At 38.9% G+C, this 21124-nt stretch overlaps 1 pseudogene; it reads left to right on the forward strand.

The window, feature by feature from the left end:
• The first annotated feature begins 8212 nt into the window (after nt 1-8212).
• Nucleotides 8213-17136, forward strand: LOC142437337 (olfactory receptor 7G2-like; annotated as a pseudogene).
• The last annotated feature ends 3988 nt before the right edge of the window (nt 17137-21124 follow it).

The following is a 21124-nucleotide window of genomic DNA, read 5'->3' on the forward strand; positions in this document are numbered from 1 at the left end:
ATGTATCTTCTGGCTTAATTCACTAATTACACAGACCTGTCACTGATAAATGTTTCCTGTAGCTTAGAGTCATAATCAACAACACTCGGTTTTTGGATCTACCAAATGGCATAATTTATGTTCTCCTTGATTGTCGATGGCTGTGAGCTATTTGAATATGAAATATTGTGAAGAATCCTTTTTGCCAAGTTTTAGAACATCAGACACTAATATGCTCACAAAATAGAGAGCTATCTCTCTCTACAAGGACTTCAATGTATTGGAAAAGCATAGTACGTTTGAATTAGTCTAGTATGTCATTTCATATGAGGATTAGTGTTTTAAAGGCTTTAAATTAATCTCCTTGTCCTCTCCAGATTGCTATAGCAGATGCAGATGTAGCACAACATGTGATATCAACAGAAAGAAATTTTCCTGCCTTTCTTAGGTCTATGATTAGTAGACTTTTTCACTGAGTCTTCAGAAGATAAGCCTTCTATTGGGTATTGATATTAATATTGGGGCCAAAATGCTGTTTCCACTTCTAAATGCTAAGTCCTATTCCTGGGAACTTTCGGCTATTATTGATATGGTGAATGTTATAAAGGGAAAATGTTATACTATTTACACAAATATAATTAACATAACAATTAAGATTAGATTACCTGGAAAGGCCACATTGCAATCACATGTAATTTCCTAGCATGGAACTGAACACACAAAGTATAATAGGATAACAGAAAGATATGTGGGCCACAAGCCAAGAAATACGCAGGGGTACAAAAAAACTGGACTTTTTTTCCCAAAGCTATACATTTACATTTTTTTACAAAACAACTTTATCACCTTCAAAGTACTCTCCATTTAATAAATTTGTCAAATCCACAATTCCATTCTTGGAAACATTTTTCTTTGGATAGCTGACAGCGCCACCTCGTTTCATCTTCCACCTCTTCTTCATCATCAGGTTGCTGCCCTTCCATGTCCTCTTCATTTGTGGAAACAAAAGGAGGTAGCATGCAGCATGAAGTCAGGTGAGAAAGGTATGTGGGGCAAGAGAGACAATCTGGTTTTTTTCCCCAAAACTGGTATACTGAGATGCCTGCGTGAGCAGGTGCAATGTCCTGGTGGCAAAACCAGTCCCATGTCTGCCACAAATCAGGCCTGTTTTGTAACCCACATCCTTTCAGAACCTCTAAATAGAAAGCGTGATTAACAGTCTGACCTGGTTGACTGGCCTGCAAATGCACTATCCCCTTCACATGAAAAAAACAAATGAGCATTTTTCAGAGGTGTACCCCCTTGCAGCTAGAGCAACCAAGCTCTTTTTGAAACTGGAAGAGACCCTGAATGTAGTTTCTTTCTAAACATTGCTATTCTGCTGAATCCTTGGTTTCTGATTTGCAGCCTTCAAAACTCTGAAATGAATTTCTCTTTTTTTAACAACTGTGTATGTCATTATTTATTACAATAAAAATGCACTCCTACCACCAAGTAGAATAGTTCCACATGTCATTTTTCTTCTAATTATTGATGTTGGAAGAAATTATTCCTACAAGAGCCTTAAACTGACCATTTGGAATATAAATCCATTGGGAAGCCTATCATGAGTAATACCACCAGTAGTAAATTCCTGCCATTAATACTTCTAAATAAAACAGCTAAGATCATTATAATCCATTTCAGATCACGATTCATAAGTCATGAAGTTCTTTTGTTCTCACTTGTTTTTGCACTTGCTTCAACTACATTCTCTAGTGTTTTTTAGAACATCTATCAAATATTTTTTCTATTAGTTATACAATCAAATTTTGGGTAGAAATGGCATAAGTTAATGGTTTTTTCTGATACCTTCTTTGGTTGTATTCCTTTTAATTGATTTATCAAAAAAATAGAATGTGCTTGGAATTTTCTCCTTAGTCACTTTGTCTTGCTGCGCTTCTTACTTTCCTCTGGAAAGGTCCATGAAGAGATACCTGGGACAGCAAACTTAATTGAATCTCTGGAGTCTTAGAGTGTTGGCTATATAATTTTATGTTACTCATCAAAAACTTTTGAATGTGAAGTTATGATAGAAACTATTTGTTTGTTTGATCAGTGAAGACTTCACTCTGAGGAGGACATGTTAAGTGTAAAACAAAGCAGAAAAACAAAAGTTAAATCTACAGGATTCAGCAGATGACTTTCTCAGCTAACTAGATATCTAACATAAGGTAGCATCCAATCTACGGATGTGGAGGTGACAGACATGGGGGTCTCAAAGGGGAATGAAGAAATTCCCAAGGAAGCCTTCTATTTGCTTTTCAAAGGGGATAGATGGTTCAGAGGAGGAGCACCACTCCTGGAGGACAGCCACCAAGGTATCTTCTACTGCTGAGCTTCCACCCTTGGTACCCACAGAACTCCTGCAAAGAGCTGCCACAGTCTACTTCCCTTATGGCTGGTTGCCCCTGCACCACACCCAAGCATTACACCACAGAATCACCCAGCAGACATGGAAGGATGCACTAATTTTTGATAAATTCTTTTTGAGATCCTTGCTCAGACCCAAGTCTTAGGAACACGATTTTCATATTAGAATTCCCTGATAAAATAAATTTGGAATATGGCATGTGAAAAGGTTTCCCTCAATTTTATGCATGAACTGTCATTTGAAAATTAGTATGTAAAATGCTTCCATAGTTTTCAAAGAGTTGCAATATATGACAAAAATTTCACCAGGCTAGGAAATAAAGTATTTTCCTCATGATGGCATTCAATTTAAGTCTTCCAATCACATCATGCTACTCAACTCCAGCAATAAATACTATACCGAAATATTTATATATCATTTATTTGGTCCTCTTTCATTGGATGACAGATAAATTAACAGAATTTAAAATTAATTGTCCTATAAATGTTAGCATTTTCAAATGATTATGATTTAACTGTATTTTTATCAACCCAGGATCTCTCAATAAATTCATTAAATAAACTTGTTTTTGACCATTATAGAAGTTTAACCATTTTCATTTTTTAACAGTTGTAAAACAGACATAACATGAATTATTATTGTAAACACTTGATAGTATACAATTCAAAACATTAAACATGTCACCATTATCTGGTCCCTGTACTTTTTCATCACCCCACAGGAAACCTTGTATCTATTAGCAGTTATTTCACTTTATGGCATGATTCAAGGTTTAGCTTTTATTTTATTTATGTGGTGGTTTAGTTTTCTTAATAGTGTTTATTATAGATATTTTTGGAAATATTTTATTTTCCCATTAAATAATTTATCTTTAGGTATGCTTTCTTTGACTTACCTCCTTTTCCCATTGTTGTGTTTCTGAGATGCCAAACAGCATGCTTCTCTTGTCCCACATACCTTACTGACTTGGTCTCACTCTGTGTGACTTCTTTTTGTTTCCATTAGTAAAAAAGGATATGAAAAGACAGCAATTTGATAATGTACAAGAGTTGAAGAAAAAATGAGGGAGGTGCTGTCAGCCATCCAAACAGCTTAGTTTGAAAAATGTTTTCAAGAATGGATTAGCAGATTTGACAAATATATCAAATGTAATGTAGAGTATGTTGAAAGTGATAAGGTTGTTTTGTTTATAAAAATTAAATACAGAGCTTGGGGGAGGGGAATTCAATTTGGAGGTATAAATATATATATATATATATATATATATATATATATGAAGCAGATGGACTTTGGGCTTCTACTTAAATCTTGCCTCAGAAAAAGAACAGTTTTTCCTAATAATTTGGCATTGTATGATTCTCACCTTCCTAACATGATCACAGAAGACAAAAAGGCTAGATAAGCAAAGGTGGTGAAGAAAGCTGATGGTGCCTGACTATCAAAAGATGTACCACCTGGGGTCTTCAAAGCTTGTCATAAAACAAGCGCCCATCTAGAAGGGAAGCAGCAAAGCCCACATGGAAGAAACACCCAGGCTGTGAGATTATGATGTGTCGGTGGGAAAAGTCACCAGAAGTTCAAGAATACACAACCAAATCATGTGAAGGGGCATGGATGCAATGGAGACTCCAAACCCACCTGCAAAATAATTGGACAGTCCCTCTCAGAAGGACCACACAGAAAGGATGACACATCCAGGGTGCAGCATGGCACTAATGAACCACACACTTATTCACTAATTTAAATATTTCTTCACTTCACTATTAAGGCTATTATTTGTTTTTCCTCATTAATACTTTTATTTTTCAGCATACTTGTTTGTATATTTAAGATTGTTCGGTACATGAAAGTCAAGATAGATAACTGCAGAAATTGTAATGGGAGTGATGGTTCTCTGAGGGTACAGGAAGAGAGAGTGGGGAGAAGGGGGGAAATAAGCAGCTGGTAACATTGATAATTTTATAACTCCACTAAATGGGATTAAACAACACAATGGTATGTGAATGGATATTATGGATTGTGTAAAATGTGTCAATAAGGGATCAGATATCAGGCATCAAGGAGAAAAATCATATCATTGTTAATGAGGGGGAGTGCAGACTGGGGACCCAAAGCCTGTCTGTGGGCAACTGGACATCCTCTTACAGAAGAGTTGTGGGGAGGAGATGAGTCTATCAGGGTGCAGTGTAGCAATGATGAAACATACAATTTTCCTCCAGTTTTAAAATGCTTCCTCTCCTCTCTCCCCCACTATCATGATCCCAATTCTACCTTACAAATACAGCTAGATCAGAGGATGTTCACTGGTACAGATAGGAAGTGGAAACACAAGGAATCCAGGACAGATAAACCCCTCAGGACCAGTGGCGAGAGTGGAGATAGCAGGAGGGTTAATTGAAGGTGGGGCAGAAAGGGGGAACTGATTACAAGGATCTACATATAACCATCTCTCTAGGGGACAGACAACAGAAAAGTGGGTGAAGGGAGATGTCAGGTAATGTAAGATATGACAAAATAATAATCATTTATAAATTATCAAGGGTTCATGAGGGAGGGGTCGCAGGAAGGAAGGGGAAAATGAGGACCTGATACGGGGGCTCAAGTAGAAGGCAAATATTTTGAAAATGACGAAGGCAGCAAATGTGCAAATGTGCTAGACACATCGATGTATGTATGGATTGAGAGAAGCATTGAACGAGCCCCCAATAAAATGATTGAGAGAAGCATTGAACAAGCCCCCCATAAAATGATTAAAAACAAAAACCAAAAGAACTCAATAAAATATAATTTTATTTTGAAAGTCTAGAATGGATTGGCATTGTGAACAGTTTGCTTGTGGATCATGTCAAGCTCCAGTATTCCTAGTAAATCTCTTTCTTCCTACAGCCTTTTGGGCATTTGGTATTTTACCAACTCAATCCTGCTCCAGTTACAATGAATCCACAATAAAATTCTGCCATTTCTTAGAAATAGTAATGGTAGTAACAATTCCATGAAGGTAGGGGCAGGGAAGAGAGGGAAAGTGAGGAGGGGGAATGGATAGCAATGATTGGGGAATAACCCCCCTTTGAGGGGGATGAATACCAGGATTATCGGTGAAAGGCTAGAATGGGCGGTGTAAGATATGTATAAATAATAATAACAATACATAGTATATTATGGGTTAACGAGGGTGGCAGGGTAGAGGAGTGAGGAAATAAAGAGGAACTGATATCAAAGGGCTCAATATGAAAGATAATATATGGATTCTTATAATATATGTAACAGCCCCCAATAAAATTATTTATTAATTAATTTTAAAAATGATTTCTCACCTTACACATTTCTTGTTTTTTCTTTGCACTTTGATGGTTTATAATGTTTTATGGTTCCTATATGCCCTTCTTGATCACCTATCAAGATGTTCTAGTTATTTTTAAAGTCACTGGCTATTATAGAACTATTTATTTCTCCTTTTGTTCTATCAGTATTTACTGATTATAGAGTTTGGGGGATTTTTCTATATTAAGACAATATTTCTCTGTAGGTTTTATTATTTTGATTCACAGATTTTAATTTAGTCCCTGGGTAGTGAAAACCATTAAAACATTTGGTTGCTATAGGAAATGTAAGATATTGAACTGCACACAGAGAAACATTGGGGGAAAGCCTGAAGATCTACTTTAAAAACAAAAACTAGTTCTTGTAAGCTATTCTCCTATGGCACACTTAAGATCACCATGAGTCCTGACGAATTTTGGCTTATCTGATTCAGAATGTATTTTCTCTCTCTTTGTCCAGTTGTGTGCTCCCTCTTCTTTGTTTAGCAGGTTCTCAGTCACCCAGATTAATAAACAGTCCTTTTGTCTTTGAGACGATAACAAAAGTTTGAAACTGTGTCATCAGGCATTTTCTCCAGTTCCTTATTGGGCTTCAAGTCTGGAACTATCATGTATTGTATGACCATAATAATCGGTCCACTGTACAGCAATTTGTCAATACAGTGTCCAAAACACCTGGACTCACCCACATTACTCAAATTGAGAAGCTCCGTTTCTTCCCGAGCTTCAAATACCTCTAATTACTAAGCTCCCCATGACAATTTTTGCTGTGATCACAAAACCAAAGGAATGTTTTTCAGCCCACTGAGCACATTCAGTCTGTGTTCCTTTTTAAAGGTTCGTCTTGCTTTTATATTTCAGCTCCATTTGGGGAAGTGGAAAACGCTACTATATTTTGGAGCCCAGGGACATCATATATTTCATTGTTTCTTGAGTGTTTCTGAAGTGAATAGAGTTGAGATGGTTCAAATTGTCTGTATTTGGTTTTAATAAAACAAATAACTGCACATAAATAAATGCTCCATATCTATTGATGCAGATCACCAGTTGTCTGTCAGTTTGTCATATTTTGATGGCTTATAGGGTTTGGTGACTTTGGAGACTTTGCACTGGTATTTCAAATACCATCAGGATCATCCAAAGTGAACAGATTTTGGAATAACTTATAGACTATGAAGAAGGAATAGATGGTGAACTTCTGAGAAATGAGCTCCTGAAAACTTAATGAATAACAAGGGAAATTTGTCAGATACTGAGAAAAATCATAAATAGCAGCAAAACATTGTCAGATATGTAGCCACAAGATGAATCCCTCTGGTCTGAAAGCACACAAAATATGACTGAGGAAAGGCTGCTTTTTCAAACAGAGTCAATCATAATGACATGGATGGAGCACAACTCAAAATGTGAGGAAACAGCTGCAAATATTTAATAACTGGAATTTGAGCATATGAAGTATGAATCCAAGCAGATATTGGAAATTGTGAAAAATGAAATGGATCACATAAAGGGCATTATGCTAGGCATTAGTAAGCTAAAAAGAGCTGGTATTGATCATTTTGAATCAGACAGTCATATGGTTTACTATGCCAGATATTACAAAATCAATAGGAATGGCATTGCAGCAATTGTCAAAAAAAGATAACCAAGATATACTTTAAAATACAATGTTGTCTGTAAAAGGATAATAGCTATGTGCAATTAAGGAAATACAGCCTATACAATTGTTATTTAAATTTAAACCAACCATTAACACTAGAGGTGAAGAAATTAAAGAATTCTACAACCTATTTGGTCTGAAGTTGATCACACATGCAGTTAAGATGCATTGATAATTATTGGTGATTGGAATGCAAAAGAGGCAAACAAAGAAGCTGGAGATGGCAGGAGAGTACCTTGCAAGACCAACAGTTACCTGATTGTGAAGGTTTTTTTTTAGCAAGACAAATGGTGACTATACATTTGTACGTCTCTATATGATACACACAGAAATCAGATTGACTACGTGTGTGGGAAGAGATGATAGGGAAGTTCAGTACCAGCAGTTAAAGCCAGCCCATGACAGATGCCAATGAACCACGCACCATCTTCTCTAGGTACATATCTTGATGGTCACTTTACCGAAGGGCACCTCACATCAGCTAGGATCAAATGGTTAAGAGAAGGGAAGAGATGTTGACTACATTTTGGCTGCCATGCATAGCTATGACGAGGTCCCCCTCAGACAGGTAGAGAGCTTCATCAGAGGGATGAAGTATACTGATGGTAAAATCAAGTCAAGAGCGAGGAGCAGGAGTAAACCCATCTGGAGGAACACAAATGCATGACTGTTGGGAGGAAAATCTCCCTAATCTTCATTTGGGGAGAAGAGTGACTAAAAATGCTTTTGGAGACCCTAAGGCAGGGCGGGTGGTGGGGGGAATGCCCATGGTGATATGCACTGAATGGGCCCAATGGACCCAAGTTTCTCAGTGCATCCCAGGGGCTCAGGTCAGGCACCATGGAAAGCTGGGCCATTGAATCTTGGATCTTCAGAGCACTTGCCATGCTGCAGAGGCTGCAGCAGTAAGATCTGATATGGAAAATCCACTGGGTGAATGGGACTCTACCTCAGACACACTAGGAACCTAAGGATAACCTGAGGATTTAACACAGAAACTACATGGTGTCTGAAGAAGCGAAAGACAGCTGTACAAAGATGGTTCATCTGTTGATAGGGAGACAAGCATGATCTTGCTACATCAATGTCCTATATCCTGTCCTAAGAGATATATTATTCTGGCAAACCTGAGACTGATATTCTCAGTTAATATTATTATAAAATTTCCCTGACAACTAAGCCCCATTATTTGTATAAAAAATGTCCAGTCACGAAAGGATTGAATGTGCACAAGTGAATAATTCAGGGACTGGGATATGGATTTAGCCTACATTGTCCCAATATCCCTCTCACAACAGGGCTTTAAAAATTAGTGCCAGGGACTAATAAAAGACAATATTAACGAAAGATCATTATGCCCCAAGGGATGATCAATAAGACTCTCTACCATTAATTAACAATGAGGTTTTAAGGGATCCAAAGGCAGATAAAGAAAAAATAAAAACAAACAAATCAAAAACATAGATCAAGGAATGGGATTTGGGCTTGTACTAAATCCTAGCTCCAGCTAAAGAACACTTTTTTGTTAAATCACGTCCCTGCTTGGTACTCGCCCTCAGGAAGGGAACACAGAATATATGAGTGCTATAGCATGCAATATGGTGACAAATTAGATTATACTGGATTTCAGGTAAAATAGCGTCTGGAATCTTCAAGCTTGTTTCCAACCAAGCAACCATCTAAGTGTGTTATCAACTAAGTCCACATGAAAGAAGAACACCAACATTTGTGACCCAAGGATTTTAAATCATATGACCTGAAACTGAAGGAGGAATAGTAGCAGAACCCAAATGGTGTGAATCCAGTTTGCAGAAGTCTATGGATGATGGTAGGACCCAAGAAACATTTGTGGGACCTACATAGGCAATCAGCCTCCAGTGAGTGCCCTCCATCCAAAATAGAGGGATGGGAGGAGAATGGTTACTAAACAGACTGCATTGGAGAGATGTCTGCTCAAGATCAAAAGCATAAATCTGTCTTGAATAAGTAAAAGCTTGGAAAATAATCCCCCCCCCCAAGAAAAACAAGCAAACAAACATGTGCTTAGGTTTGATTTGGTTCTCAACTTTTTCCTGTAATTTTCTATTTTTGCACATTGGGGTTTATCTCAGATGGGTTATGTCACTTGCGTCAGTCTCTTGAATTTTTGTTGTATTTTTGTCTGTTTTTCAATATATGAGACTCATGATTGATAAGCCTATAGGGACAGCAAGTAGAATAAGGGTTTTGGGGTGAGCATAAAAGGGAGCTGATGTCAAGGAGTTTAGGAAGGAAAAATTTGAAAGTGATTGTGGTGGCAATTGTACAATACTCTTGGGAGTGATTGAACTATGGAATGATATGATATCTGTACTAACTCCCAATAAAATGGTTTTGAAAACAAACAAATGACAGCAACAACAAAAAACAGGCCAGGGGCCAACTGTGAAACACACAATCTGTTGCTCATCTGTAAGATCAAATTGAAGCTGAAAAAAATTTAAACAAGACCAGAGTAGTCAATCACAAAAGGAAAAATATCATGTAGTACACTGCTACAAAGATAAACACCAAGAAGAAGGCAGGTTTCTGGCACAGCACATGTAATATATTAACTCACTCTCCCAAGCAAGAGGAAGAGACCCTGCCTAGTGCCTCTGTGCCATTAATCACCCCGTTTAGATGTACATCTTAAAAACCACTTTGACGGGGAGGTCTCATCTCACCTGGGATTATTTTCTCATGATGGGATGAAAGTGAGAAAACCATTCAGTTGTTGCCATACATCAATGTGCTAAGGTCCCCCTGAATCAAAAGATAATTCTACAAGAGGCGTGAACAAATCTTACTGGAAATTTAGATGAAGACGGGGCTGGGGGGAGTCATGTGTACTTGAGAGAAAGCCATTGCGCTTCTGTTGGTAAGTAGACTAGGTCAACCAACCTCGCCTAAGGAAAAACAAAACAAAACATTTAACACTACATATATAGAACCCAGGTGGAGAATGTGTCCCATCTTATGTTCCTAATTGGACGCAAAATAGTTTCCCTCCTACCTTGGTGATCCAGCCCCTGTGCTAGGTCACTGTAGACTACTGGCACTTTAAATTTGTCTATTTGAGGTGCACAACGTCCTTCATAGGCCACACCACAAGGACTAAATGTGGAAACCCCATTAAGCAAACTAGGATTTAGCTCAAACTCCCTTATAGCAGATTGAAGGAGATGCCATACTCCCTTGGACTTAAGGCTGAGATACTCCAGTTTGAGAAGAAGCAAGCTACGGTTATGGAATTTGTGGTCATCGGACTTTGGTTCAGAGCTTTTGAATTGAGGGTGCTCGATGAAAAGTGGCCTGGCCACTCTATTTACTGTTCTAATGCTCTCCTTACTTTCTTAAGGTGTGTATTAGTCTGGGAGGCATTGCCCTGCCTCTGTGAGTGAGTGTTGTTGAAAGTTTTGCCCTACCAACCCCCAGTGTAAATATTGTCTAATCACTTAAGCTTTTAATCTGTACAACAATTCATGTGTTGAGCTCTGAAAAGCCAACCTATATACATATAATTTCCTTTTCTCTACAGTGTTTTCAATTCTCTATATAATTGGCTAAATTAATGACACTTTCAATAGACTCACCTTATAGCCCAGTTGGATGAATGATAAGGTTTTCTAACCCCAAATGATAATGATTTCTCTAACGTGAATCAGAGACATACATAAACTACAGATATATGAATAGATTTTGGATTTGTACTTTATTCTTGTCCCAATCTAAGAACAATTAGGTCTTATGATATAGCCCCATTGGATGATATAGGTCCTACAGCAAAGTGAAGAAACTAGGTGGTGCCTGGCTATCAGAAATAATAGTGTCTGGGGTTGTAAAGACTTGTTTTCCATCAATCAGTAATCAAAGTGAGGCATTAAATAAGCCCACATGGAAGAAGCACACTAGCCTGGATTGAAAATTATTTAACCCAGTTACTATCTCTATAAATTTCTTTATCCTGAATTTCATGTACAGAAATTATACAAAATGAAAACAAACAAAAAAACTCAACAATGACAAAAAAATCTAACTGGAGTAAAATCTCAATCAAAAAGAAAGCAAAACATAGTAAAAACAGAAACGACACCAAAATGAGTCAGAAGAGATCAATAGAGAAATTCAAATAATAAAGTGTTACATTTAAAAATATATATAAACTTTTGTTTTAGGAATAATTCAGACATCATACAATTCAGCAGTTCAGTCATATAAAGAAATGTTGCACAATTGCTACTGCAATCAGTTTTAGAACATTGTCTTTCCTCTTGTCCTACCTGTTATTAGCCCCTCAGTACCCTCTAACCTCTCCTGCCCTGTCTAGTTATTGTTTCTATAGCTCCACCCATCCTGGGTTTCACATACTGGTAAAAGCCACTGTGTCAATCCATCTCATCGAGGGCCTCCCACCTTTTCACTTTACCAAACACCATGTCCTTCTCCAGGGAATGATCCCTCCTGACAACATATCCAAACTACGTAAAATGAAATCTTGCCTCCAAGGAGAACAGTTGCCATAATTCGTCCCATACATATTGGCACTTTGAACATTTTTCTTCCGCACCACAATTCTAATGCGTAATTTCTTCTTCAGTCTTCCTTATCCATTGTCCAACTTTCACATGCTTATGAGGCAATGGAGAATACCATCATTTATGTCAGGCACACTTTAGCCAACAAAATAGCATCCTTCCTCTTCAATACTCTCAAGAGGTCTTGTGCAGCAGATTTGCCTAATACATTATGTCTTTCCTTTCTTGACTGCCACTTCCATGAGCATTGATTGTGAATTTAAGTAATCCAAAATCCTTGACAACTTCAAACTTTTCTCCATTTATCATGATGTTTTACATTGATCCGCTTGTGAGGATTTTGGTGAATGGGAGAGACCTGGCATGAAAAGATTAGTAAGTCAGTCATCCTGAATGTCACTTTTTGTTTTCTGCTAGTTGTTTTGTTGTTGTTGCCATTGTAAACTTTCTATTGTGAATTAGGTGAAGGTTTATAGTCAATGGTTTACAGATATCAGTTTTTTATTCAATATTTCATACACATTTTGTTTAATGTCATCGCTTTCAATCTCTTTAATGAATTACATTATATATATTACATACACAGTCTTGCATTATTTTCAAAACTAAAAATCGCTGAGGTAGTTAGTTTATTGTGTCAATCTGGCTGATAAACACACATGAGGCTACTTGAAGGGCAGAGAGATAAATGGCTCGATGAGCCTCGCCTTTCTTGTCTCTTGCTTTTTGATCATCGGACCAGTGTGCGGCTGCCTTGCTTGTTCTGTGCCTCAATATGCAAGTGACACTACCTGTGGGACACCTATCCCGGGGACTGTGTCACTGTAATTTGAGGTTCCTTCAAGACCTGCTTTGCAATACCATTGGAATTTACATCTCTTGAGCTGGGGACTGTTGCACCCTGTCATCTGGCTGACTGTTGGTGACCTGCCTTGCTGTTTGCTACCGGTGCCGGGATAGCCTGAGTTGCTCTACAGAGGACTACCCGGTGGCCTTTAAGACTTGAAGGACTGCCAGTGCCTCACAGCTATCTCACGGGAGTGAATTGCACTGAGCCATTTGTACTGCTTTATAATTTAATTAACTGTTTATTTCTTACGTTATTTATATATTTGTATAAATATATATAAAATTATAAGCATTCGGGTTTTGTTTCTCTAGAGAACCCTGCCTGACATAATCACTTATCCCACTTCCTCCCTATATTTCCTGTTTCCACTCTTCCTTTCCTCCTGTCTTCTGAACTTTTTCCTTGGAAAAACACTGCCTTTTTGATATCAAATGGTTGCTTAGTCTGACATGTGAGGACCCCCCTAATGTTAATGTTCAACTTATAGCTCTGTCTATTGTTAGGCTGAAAATTGCATCATTGAAGTATGCTCATTTCCAGACTTGAAAAGTGACTAACTGATAGTTTTCAGGGTTCCACCTGCCTCTCACCTACCAACAAGCCAGGTCTTCTTTATGATTGAGAGTTTTGTTCCACATTTACCCCGACTCCAGGACCCTCTACCATAATCCCTTTTAGAACTGTGAGTGGTGGGAGTGAAACACCATCCATTTTCTGGTCTCAGAGTGTGAAGAATGAGGTTCACATGACCCATTTCTCCTTTGAACAAAATATTTCCAGGTACCTTTAATTTTCTTTGGCTGTGAGAGTCTTTAATGTTATTTAATCTTTTTTTTCATATGTAGATGTGGTAGTTACTTAATCTCCTGTCAATTTGAGAAGATTTTGAGTGAAGAGGTGGAGTCTGGCCTGTCAATCAAGATATAACCAATGAAGCCTGCTCCTCAGAACTCTGGGAACTTCTGTATTTCCTCCTTGGAGGAGGAAGACACTTCTCTCTCTTCTGACTCCCTTAGATGCTCCACTGGCAAGACACATGGACCTACCCTGATGCAGCCCTGGAAGCTGGAAAAGCCACATGGACACCCCTGCCACCTCTGAGATGTTTACAATACCACGGGGTTCAAAGACTTTTCTTCCACCCACTGGCCTGTTATCTTCCTGTATTCAGAGTCATCACATGTGTTTCGTGAGTCTGAGGAGGACTTTATAGCTTGGTATTGGACATATGGGCTGCTATCAAACTTGTGGGTTTGTACTGGACTGGGTTGGGATGCTTTCTTAATGTACAATTACCCTTTATATAAAACTCTCTCTAGCACAAATATGAGTTTCTATGGATTTGTTTCTCTAATCTACCCAGAAAAACACAGAGAGGGGATGGATCAATAATGGCCTTTTTGATGATCACTCACAAGTTTTGAACACCCCTGAGCACTGCTCATCAAAGTACAATGTAGAATACACTTTTTGTGGACTGGTTTCTTGCAAGCCACCTTCAGTGCCCTCTCATCTATGGTCCCAAGGCTCATTAAATCATTTCCTCCTGGTGTTCAGTTATGGCTACGGCATTTATATATCTTTGCTCCCTGTTAGGTCCCTAAACCAATTACAAAACGATCAATATTGCAAAAGTCCACTATTATAAAAACTCAAGGAAAGAGTTTCATACAGAAAAAAAAAAGATCATTTGATGGTAACCATGTATTAATTTGGGTGAAAGAAAAGGCAACATACTGTATGGGTGTGACTAACACAATGGCACCAAGGAAAAGAAGACCCTAAGTTACAGAAACAAAGACCAATACCATTGCACACACAATCTCGCATTGTTTGCAAAATTAAAAACCAGTCATCTACAAGTGGAAAGATAGGCAAGAGGACTGGTACGAATAGGTGAAAGAGACTATAGTATACTCATGTCCTTGTAGAGGTTTGGCATCCTGATTTCTATAAACATGTTTATATGTGCTGAGTTTTATCTTTTGAGGTCTTAGTTATTAAGGACTGCAGGCCTCTGGAATTAGAATGACAATAAAAGTGCTTGATTAATGCGAATCTTGGAAATTTAGTCTCTTAGGAAGTTGAGAATGCAATTTATCTCCTCTTGATCCCCTGAAGCAGCAGCCCTTCCTTCAGGAAGTCTTACACCTGAAACTACCCACAGGTGGCCTGCATGATCAGCAACCTTATAACACCCTCTGCCTTTCCTAAGCATCTTCTGTCTACAGGATCCAAAATCAAGATCAGATGTTAAGCATCATTCCCCAGTAATGCCACCTTGATTACATAAAGTCCTTTACATAGGGTCAGGTCATTAAAACAATCCTCAATTCCACCTCCTAAAATTTGGTCTTTTCATAGTTTACTGCTCTGGGATTAGAATAATAATAAATGCATTGAGATAATAAGGACCTTTGGATATTGAGCCTCCAGGGATATAAAGACTGCAAGTCGTCTCTCTGTGACAATTCACTTAAGAATTCTTCTGCTGTAAGGAGATAGAGCACATTACTCTATTCCAAGAGATTATTCTTTATGCTTGGGACCCTGATGTCTCACTCAAATCCTCTGTCTTTCCTGAAAACAGACCTTACACATACTACATCCAAAGCAGATGTCCAGGATCATTCGTCAAGCATGCCAGCCAGGTAAACTAATGGCCATTGGTGCAGGATTGGAAAGGAAGCCGGGGGCTTTACAAACACATCCAGGAGAAGGACGCACATGAAGAGAGCACATGCAAAAAATGAACAGGAGCCATTTCCCCTGGGATTTTGTTTTCCTGCCATTTTTTCATTAGGTGTCTTTATATCTTTGTTCCAATAACAAAGTGTTCAAAAATCTACCAGTCACTTGCATTCCTTCCACAATCGCCAGAATTTCCCTGCTGAGCCATAACCTAACAATTATCAAGCATGATAATGATGATACAATGTTGTGACATTTATTAGCATTCTTGTGATGGTGGTGAAGGAAATAAAATATGTCTGTTATCTTCATTTTAATTTTCATGATTCTTTCCATTATTGCTATCACCTGCTTTGATCTCGGGAGAAGTAGGTGGAAAGCCAGGTTGACTTAGCAGACTGGCTTCTGAGTGCATCTATTTCTACTGATAAAGTTACTAAATAATTTCAATCATCATGAAAGCACTGACATTATGCTTTTAGAATGATCAAAATACCATTTTACAGAATGAATAAATGTTTATGTTCTGCTAAATCAATTTCAGTTTTTTTAAGGAAACCAAATTCATGCGTACAGAAGATACACCATTTTTTATTCCCACCAGCACTTATCTTTAATTCTCCAAGGTAATTTCTGCCTCTGGTGATGTTGTTATTGCTGGCTGTCCAGGAAACAAACATTTCATTATCTTGTCGCCTCATTTTCCCGCAGATTCCTCAACAATGCAGAATCCTACAACAAAACAATCATTTCAAAATTTCTTCTCCTGGGACTGACAGCGGATCCAGACCTACAGTCCCTCGTCTTTAGCCTCTTCCTGATCATGTACCTCGTCACTGTGGTTGGAAACCTGCTGATTGTCCTGGCTGTCAGCACTGACTCCAAACTACACACCCCCATGTACTTCTTTCTCTCCAATCTGTCCTTTACTGACATCTGCTTAAGCTCCATTACTATCCCAAAGATGTTGGTGAACATCCAGACACAGAATCAGACCATCACTTATACAGGCTGCCTCAGCCAGATTTTCTTTGTTCTGGTATTTAGTCTTTTCGAAAATTGTCTACTTGGCATAATGGCCTACGACCGCTATGTGGCCATTTGTCACCCATTGAGATACACAGTTATCATGAACCAACCACTGTTTCTGTGGCCTGCTGCTTCTAATGTCCTTAATCATTAGTATGACGGATGCCCTGCTCCACAGTCTGATGGTTTTGCATCTGTCCTTCTGTACAGACCTGGAAATTCCTCACTTCTTCTGTGAACTTTCGCAGGTCCTCAAGCTCACCTCTTCCAGTACCCTCATTAATAACATCCTGTTATATTTTTTGGCTTGCCTACTGGGTGGTGTTCCTCTGTCTGGGATCATATTCTCATATTCTCGGATTGTAGCTGCTGTTTTAAGAATGCCATCAGTGAGTGGGAAATATAAAGCTTTTTCCACTTGTGGGTCTCACATCTCTGTTGTTTCTTTATTTTGTGGTCCATCTTTTGGTGTGGTCTTCAGTTCTGCGTTTAAACACTCTTCCAAGAAAACAGCAGTAGCTTCAGTGATGTACATTGTGGTCCCTCAAATGATGAATCCCTTTATCTATAGCCTGAGAAACAGGGACATGAAGGCAAGCTTGAGAAAACTCATTGGTAAGATATGTTGCTTTCAGTGATTGTGTCATTTGCTTATTTCAGCAATTAGAGTCACACTGATTACAGGAGTGTGCACTGATAAATACTGTCTGCATGTCAGCATTAGCATAGACCATACTATATAATTTATAGACAATGGCAGTTATGTTTTCTGGGTGGTTTTAAATGGTTGGAAGATATTTTAACATCATCAGTGCACATTCCTTTGTTTCTGATCATTTCAAGAACCATCAAGACTAATATCTCAAAAGACAAATCTATTCAAAGGATTTTCTATAAAAGGATTTAGAAGTAATATGTACCTAGTGGAGTTCTGGTGGCATAATGGTTATGACTTGGGCTGCGATCTCCAATGTCTGAAGTTTGAAACCACCAGTGGCTTCAATGGAGAAAATAAGGCTGTCTACACCAGTAAAGAGTTACAGTCTCAGAAACCCACAAGGACAGGTCGACCCTGTCCTATAGGGCCACTAAGAGTCACCATGAACTCCATGGCATTGAATGTGTCTTTAGACAGTTGTATACAGAAACAGAATAGTGAGCTTTATTCGTTCGGCATGGGGTGGCTTTATCCCAGAGAACGTTTCCTTCACAATCTCCAGATTGTTGTGGTAGGTGCAGCTGTAACACCGTGCATGCTCTGTAACACCAGATTACATCCAGAGAGAAAGCATACTGTGCCTCCTGTCCCTATTGTTAATAGATTTTTTAAAGTGTCATATGAAGATATGACTCTATAGTGGGTTAGATAATTGCCCTCAAAATGGGATGTGGATATTCTAAAAGAAGCGCTGGCAGTATATGGACTACTGAGATGCTAACCACAAAATCAGCAGTTCAAAATCAGCTACTGTTTCAAGGGAGAAAGATGAGTCTATCTAGTCTTATAAAGATTTAAATGTCAAAAAGGCAAAAGGGTCACATTTTCCCTGTTGTATGAGGTCAGTATCAAATCTATGGCAATAAGGAGGAATTTTCAGAACTCACGAATATTATGACTAATTGGACAAAATGTCTTGGCAGAGAAGATTAAGCCTGGATTATCTTGTTAGAACTAATTTCAATCACTTATATTCTGAAAACATAGGGAATGAGACACAAAGAAAATTAGAAGGCAGCATGACCCCAAAGGAAAAGATATGAGTAATATAGCAACAGGACAGAAAATACCTAAGCACCCGAAGATCTATCTGAAGATGGAAGAGCCAATGAATGCCTTCTCCCCTACAGCCTACCAAGGCAGGAGCCCCTACTGACAACTTAATTTTTGACTTCTAACTATTAGAACTTGGAGATAGTAAGATTCTCTTTATAAACAACCAACTAGTGTTAACGTCTTATGTTAGCCAATGGGAAGTCTCATGTGCTCTTTCACCTATGAGAATAGGATCATGTGTCCTTTCTTAATCTAATTCCCAATGTAGGGGAATGGTTACTAGATAATTCCACTGAAAAGTCCACCCTCACCACTATAGACATTCTGTACAATGTCTGCCAGATAATAAGTATTCAAAGAAACTTAACTAGTATTATTATGTTTCACATCTTGCCTTATTCCCATGTTATGCTTTCACATATTTTCCCACTTGCTTCAGGAATTTATATTTGCTTACCCTTATTATAACATTTTTCACAGGAAATTTGGTGCTATAGTGAGGTGTTTGACTTCTTCAAAAAAATTAAAATTTCATAAAAATATGCTATCTTAGAAAGTCACAGGACAGTTCATCTCTATCCTATAGCATCACTATGAGTTATAATCCGCTCAACAGCTTTGAGTTTGGCTTTTTGGTATCAGACTATTTCTAGTCTTAGTTAATCAAGAGAATAATTATTGAGGATGCATGGAAAAAGTTGGCAATCTTTTTCTGATTCTTTTTTGGGTTTAATATATTTTCATCTATTTATTGAGAAGATTAGATGTGAGTTTTACTTTTACCCTTCATTACTTTCCACTGTGCTGCTTATACCTCTCTGGTAGAGTTCCACAGAGATAAACCTGGTGGAGTGAAATGAATTGAATTCTTGGACTCCTAGGATACTGGACTGGTAATAATCAAGACTCTCATCTACAATTTTTAATACCTCTTTATGAGGGAGATATTTATCTTTTAAAAAATCATTTTATTGGGCGCTCATACAACTCCTATCACAATCCGTACTCTCATCTATTGTGTCAAGCACATTTGTATATTTGTTGCCATCATCATTCTCAAAACATGTGCCTTTGCTATTAGCTCATCATTTTCCCCCTCCCTCCTATCTCCCCCTCACAAAACCCTTGATAATTAATAAATTATTATTTTCTCATGTCTTACACTGTCCAATGTCTCCCTTCACCGACTTTTCTGTTGCCCATCCCCCAGGGAATGGGTTATGTGTAGATCCTTATAATCGGTTCCCCCTTTCTATTCCACCTTCCCTCCACCCTCCAGGTATTGCCACTTTCACCACTAGTCCTGAGGGGTTCATCTGTCCTGGAGTCCCTGTGTTTCCAGTTTCTATCTGTACCAGAGTACATCCACTGGTCTAGCTGGATTTGTAAGTTAGAATTGGGATCATGATAGTGGGGGGTGGGGAAAGCATTTAGGAACTAGAGGAAAGTTGTATGTTTCATCATTGCTACACTGCACCCTGACTGGCTCATCTCCTCCCCGAAACCCTTCTGTAAGGGAATGTCCAGTTGCCTACAGATGGGTCTTGGGTCCCCACTCCATACTCCTCCTCATTCACAATCATATGATTTTTTATTCTTTGATGCCTGATACCTTCAACACCTTGTGAACACACAGGCAGGTGTGCTTATTCCATATGGGCTTTGTTGCTTCTGGACTAGATAGCCACTTGTATATTATCAAGCCTTTAATACCCTAGACACTATATCTTTTGATAGCTGGACACCATCAGCTTTCTTCACTACATTTGCTTATGCACCTGCTTTGTCTTCAGAGATCATGTCGTGAAATCATGAAGGTGAGCATCATGGAATGTCAGTTTGCTAGAACAAAATGTTCTTGCATTGAGAGAGTACTTGAGTGGAGGCCCCATGTCCATCTGCTGTCTTTTTTTTTTTTTTTCACAAGAGAAAAGCTTGTAGTTAGTTCAGGGATCGTTTGCTGGCCCTTAGGAGCGTTTTCCAGTCCAGTCTGTTGGGCACCACGCCCTGGCCCCAAAGTCCACTTTCAGCATTCCCTGGGGACCTTGCCACTCCATTCCCTTGCTGTTCAGCTGCACTCCCCCAGTGCTTTGCCTCGGTGTGGTGGGATTAGGTCAGGTGCAATTCCCACACTGTGTCTCCGGTGCTGTCCCCTGTATCGCCCTTAGCCACTGAGGGGCATCATTTCTCATAGTGGGGCCAGCCATGTTGTTCTCTCTGTGGACTGGCTGCTCTACTCAGGAACATCCTCCTCACGGCCTGGTGGGCCAGGCTGTGTTCCACTGTCTCCTCCTGCCCCTTCATCTGCTCCCGTGTGCTCTGATCAGATATGTTCATCTCCCGGAGCTGCAGAGTCAATGTCGTCCTTTGGAACAAATTCTTTTGGGGGGAGGGGCAGGAATCCACTTCATTTATGGTGCTGGGGCCAGCCTCCCAGACCTCTCCACTGGTTCGCTACTCCATGCCGGGATATTGCATTCACACCTTGCGGCACTGGGTTGAAGTCTGGTCCCACTTTCCCTGTGAAGATATAAACAATACCCTCCCCTTGGGTGAGACAAAAGGATGAGTATAAGGAAGAAAAAGGTAGTGGTGGGGGCATGGGGCACTAACCCATCTGCTTTCTTAATACTAAACCTATAGCTATATGCACATAGATTTATTTCCCATCATCATATTGTATGAACAACAGTTTATTCCGAATGGAACACATTGAATGTTAAAGAAGACAGGGGAAAGATCAATGGCAGCAGCGATAAAAAAGAACAGCACCCAGAGTCTTAAAATCATGTCTTAAAACAAGCAACCGTTTTAGTGAGACTTCACTAAAGATGACACAGAGAAGCAACTTC

Source organism: Tenrec ecaudatus, chromosome 1 (genome assembly GCF_050624435.1).
Source record: "Tenrec ecaudatus isolate mTenEca1 chromosome 1, mTenEca1.hap1, whole genome shotgun sequence".
Taxonomy (NCBI): Eukaryota; Metazoa; Chordata; class Mammalia; order Afrosoricida; family Tenrecidae; genus Tenrec; species Tenrec ecaudatus.